Source organism: Suncus etruscus, chromosome 1, assembly GCF_024139225.1.
Source record: "Suncus etruscus isolate mSunEtr1 chromosome 1, mSunEtr1.pri.cur, whole genome shotgun sequence".
In the NCBI taxonomy this organism is placed as follows: Eukaryota; Metazoa; Chordata; class Mammalia; order Eulipotyphla; family Soricidae; genus Suncus; species Suncus etruscus.
The window spans coordinates 7,191,582-7,196,666 of NC_064848.1; the positions used below are offsets into that span (position 1 = coordinate 7,191,582).

Genomic DNA, 5,085 nt, shown 5'->3' on the forward strand with positions numbered 1-5,085 from the left:
GGAAAAGAGAAGTAACCAACTACCCAAGAACACTTGGAGGTCAGGACTGAGTATGGTCAGAGGTCTCAAACCCTCTTAGATTTGAACCCACATAGCCCATCACACACATTGTTATATATACAATTTGGTCTGCCATCTTTGAACTGGAACTGCTTAGTGTTCACATTTAGGTGGAGTCATTGGCTCAGGCCCACCTGCCTATTTCCCTTACTCCAGCCTTCATGGAGACATGCTAGCGGGGAGCACTTGGGGATTTGGCGCCATGCTAGGTTTGACTCCACGCATTCCTGAGGCCCTCAGCAGGGTGTGGGGTTCACCCCATCACCACCACTGACTCAGTCAGGGCTGGGCCTGCATCCTCAGGGAGGATGGTTCAGTGTCTCTGTGTCTCTGACTCAGGGCTGAGCCAGACACCCCTCCTCCCCTAAGCCCAGAGGTGGGACTCATTCCTTTCATTTCATGACTTTGGAAAACAAACCACTTCTTGAAGTGGCATGAAGAATTCTTTTTTTTTTTTTTTTAATATGGAACGCTTCACGAATTTGCGTGTCATCCTTGCGCAGGGGCCATGCTAATCTTCTCTGTATCGTTCCAATTTTAGTATATGTGCTGCCGAAGCGAGCACAAGAATTCTTTTTTTTTTTTTTTTTTTTTGGTTTTTGGGCCACACCCTGTGACGCTCAGGGGTTACTCCTGGCTATGCGCTCAGAAGTTGCTCCTGGCTTCTTGGGGGACCATATGGGACGCCGGGGGATCGAACCGCGGTCCGTCCTAGGCTAGCGCAGGCAAGGCAGGCACCTTACCTCCAGCGCCACCGCCCGGCCCCAGAGCACAAGAATTCTTATCTGTCTCGGGAGACATGAATTCCAGCCTTGGCTCTGTGTTTCACAAAGTCCTTAATCAATCATGGAACTATGAATGTATGATGAAGCCACATGTGAGACACAGAGATAACTATGACACAAGTCTTGCCTTTGTTTGTTTGTTTGTTTTGTTTTATTTTGGGGCCACACCCAGTAATATTCAGGGATTACTCCTGGCTCTGCACTCAGAAATTACTCCTGGTATGCTTGGGAGATCGTAAGCAGTGGTCCTCAAACTATGGCCCACGGGCCACGTATTGTATTTGTATCTGTTTTGTTTCTTCATTGCAAAATAAGATCTATGCAGTGTGCATAAGAATTTGTTCATGGGCCAGAGAGATAGCACAGCGGCCTTTGCCTTGCAAGCAGCCGATCCAGGACCAAAGGTGGTTGGTTTGAATCCCGGTGTCCCATATGGTCCCCCGTGCCTGCCAGGAGCTATTTCTGAGCAGACAGCCAGGAGTAACCCCTGAGCAATGCCGGGTGTGGCCCAAAAACCAAAAAAAAAAAAAAAAAAAAAGAATTCGTTCATAAGTTTTGTTTTTACTAGAGTCAGACCCTCCAATGGTCTGAGCGACAGTGAACTGGCCCCCAGTTTAAAAAGTTTGAGGACCCCTGGTAGAGGATCAGGAATCGAACCTGCATTGACTGTGTGCAAGGCAAATGCCCTTCCTGCTGTACAGTCACTCTGCCTCCCAGGTCTTGCCTTTGGAAGATGGAGTGAGGGAAGATATATTGAGGGTGGTGGTGGAGGTGGTGTGTGTGTATGAGGGGAGCAAGCAAAGAGTTAGGGTGTAGCAAAGTGGGAAATGGGACAGGGACCAATCAACTAAGAGAGTGAAGAGAGCATTTAGTGTCTGTGCACCTACAATTCAGTGAATCATCACTCTGGTGAATTCAGGGAACATCAGGTATCATGAAGAGAGGGGACATGCCCCCATTCAGCTCCTGATATACATCCTAGAGCTGTTATAAATCTCCTATTAGAATGACCTTAAAGATTTAACATTTATTTGGGGGGGGGTCTGGGTGTAGCCCAGAGCTCCAGATTCGTAGTCCTGATCACCTCCATGTGTCCCCCGAGCCATGCCAGGAGCGATTTCTGAGTGTAGAGCCAGGAGTAACCCCTGAGCACTGCCAGGTGTGACCCAAAAACCAAAATATATAATAATAATAAAAAATAAAATAAAAGTGGTGCTGAAGAGATTGCACAGTGGTAGGCATTTGCCTTGCACAAGGCCAACCTAGAACAGAGCTGGGTTCGATTCCTGGCATCCCATATGGTCCACCAAGCCTGCAAGGAGTGATTTTCTGAGTGCAGAACCCTTTGAACACCATCAACTGTGGCCCCCAAACCAAAATAAAAAAATAAATAGAAGTAAGCATCAGAGAGAGAATTTAAGAGGCTGAAACCAGATTTTGTGATTTCATCCCCAGTGGCCAAAAGATCTCCTGGGCGTCATCAGAAGTGATTCCTGAGGGTCTGAAGAGATAGCACAGTTGGTAGGGGCATTTGCCTTGCACACAACAGACCCAGGAGTGGATAGTCGTTCAAAATCCCAGGATGACATATTGGTCCCCTGAGCCTTCCAGGAGTGATTTCTTAGCGCAGAGCCAGAAATAATCCCTGAGTGCTGCCTAGTATGACCCCCCCAAAAAAAAAAAAGAAGGTGACCTCTGAGTACCATCAAGAGGGCCCCTTGGCCACTGTCAGGAGGGACCCTGAGCACAAAAGCTGGGAGTAGCCCTGAGAATTGCATCTGCCACTCTGGTTGCTTCTGGTTGCTACATATATGCCCGCCATTATGCCAACTCTAGGTTTCAGACAGCTGTGTTCTTTCACAGAGGACTTGGTTGGGGAGCGCCTGAGAATAGGCTACAGCATTGAGATCTGTATGTCTAGCTTATGACAGTCATGGAAGAAACTCCGTGCTTCACACAAGGTTGCCTCACTGTCTGTGTGTGCTCACCAGCCTATGGTCACATGCCATGTTGCTGGGGGCTCATCATGCTTTCTTACCCTGTGTTTCAGAATTCCTAGAGTTTTCACCACTAAGGGATTCATTCTATATCACCAAGATGGCCATTTGAGCCATGTTTACCATAGTTTCTTTTTGCCCCCACCTTGGCCAGGGCTAGGTTGTGGGATGGGTAAGACCCTCTCTCAGCACATGTTAGCACAGTCTGGGCATTCTCCTCTGCTTCCCACTCTATCTTCCAAGTCTCCTCACTACTAAGTTTTGACTCATGCTGATGTAAATTCTGGTTTTCCCATAGTGTCCAGTATTTTATAGGAACATCCACATACATGAATTTGGTCTAGAATATGGAGGGCACACTCATAGGTGTGTGATCTTGAGGGTCAACCACCAAAACCCTGACTACCTCAGCATCGCCAGATGGTTTTTCAAGTTCTTCCCAAGACCAGACCTTGCTCAGGTACTTGTTTCCTGGGGCCGAGGTCTCTTCTAGGTCTCCCCTAAGAGACACTGGTGACCTCAGTGTGGTGTCTGACTTTAGCTCTCTGTGTGCGGTTGTGAGGCAGTCTTCCAAGGGATGAGGTGATGTGGATGTGAGTATGTGTCTTCTGGCTGGACGTTCCCGAGACACACAGCTGTTTTATAGGCGAGAACTGTGGAAAGTTGAGTTGTGAAGAGCTTTCTTCTTTCAAGCAGAATCTTACTCCCACACAAGTTCTGAGCCATAAGGTCCCTTTCCAGGTATCCACTGGCCAGATGGCCAAGGAGAGCCTGTAAGAAAGGGGAAAGGAGGTTAGAAAGAGTTGGATGGACAGGTTTATTCAGACATGACCTGGCAAAACCTCAGGCCTTCTATTTCCCAAAAGTAAAGCTCTATGTCTACAGGGTAGCTAATTTAGGCTTTTTCCCCCTCAAAAGAGTAAGATCAATAAGGGAAGAAGAAATTGAATTCCACCTACCATTGTAATTTTATCTACTGTTTTTTTTTTGGGGGGGTGGGGGGTCACACCCTGGCAGTGCTCAAGGGTTACTCCTGGCTCTACACTCAGAAATCGCTCCTGGCAGGCTCAGGAGAACCATATGGGATGCCAGCATTTGAACCACCTTCTTTCTTTTTTTTTTTTTTTTTGTTTTTGTTTTTGGTTTTTGGGCCACACCCGGCAGTGCTCAGGGGTTACTCCCTGGCTGTCTGCTCAGAAATAGCTCCTGGCAGGCACGGGGGACCATATGGGACACCGGGATTCGAACCAATCACCTTTGGTCCTGGATCGGCTGCTTGCAAGGCAAATGCCACTGTGCTATCTCTCCAGGCCCGTGAACCACCTTCTTTCTGCATGCAAGGCAAACACCCTACCTCCATGCTATCTCTCCAGCCCTGTTTGTTATTTTTTTAATATCCATCACAATATGCTAGATAGCTGTATTGTGTCAGATGTTAGAAGTTAGAAGTGAGTGGGGCCAGTGATAGTACAGAACAGGGTCCTTAAAACTATGGCTCACAGGCCAGATGCAGCCCGTTGAGGACATTTATCTGGCCTGCTTGGCGTTTTTGCTGCTTCTGCATGTCCTACTTAGCATCTGACTGATCCAGGCCCACAATGTGTCTGTGTGGGATGAGTGCCTCACTCTCCAGCTCCCCTCCTTCTCTCTGTCTCTCAACTCTTTCTTTCAGTCTCAGGCAGGGATCCTCAAACTGTGACCTGAGGGTCTTTATTGTTGATAGTTATTTTTTTAAACTATAGTCTAGCCCTCTAATGGTCTGAGGGGTAGTGAACTGACCTCCTGTTTAAAAAGTTTGAGGATCCCTGATACAGAGGGTTGGGTGCTTGCCTTGTACACAACTGACCTGGGTTTGATCCCTGACTATGCTCTTCAATCCCCTCCAGGAGAGGTACTGAGCACAGAGTCAAAAGTAAGCCTTAAAAAGAGAAGTGGAGGGGCTAGAGAGATAGCAAGGGGGGTAAGGCGTTTGCCTTTCATGCAGAAGGTCCATCGGTTCGAATCCCGGTCGTCCCATATGGTTCCCCGTGCCTGCCAGGAGCAATTTCTGAGCGACCCAAAAACCACAAAAAAAAAAAAAAAAAAAAAAAAAAAAAAGAGAGAGAGAGAAGGTGGGGAGGAGCCAGAGAGGATAGGTGGTTGGTTCAAATCCCGGTGTCCCATGTGGTTCCCCATGCCTGCCAGAGTGAATCTGAGCAGATAGCCAGGAGTAACCACTGAGCACCGCCAGGTATGGCCCCAAA

The 5,085-nt window shown here is 47.9% G+C and overlaps 1 non-coding gene across 1 annotated transcript; it reads right to left on the bottom strand.

Moving 5' to 3' along the window:
* Positions 1-518: 518 nt before the first annotated feature.
* On the bottom strand, positions 519-625 carry LOC125996706 (U6 spliceosomal RNA). The gene has a single exon (XR_007491393.1). It is a non-coding gene; the product is annotated as a U6 spliceosomal RNA (small nuclear RNA).
* Positions 626-5,085: the final 4,460 nt, after the last annotated feature.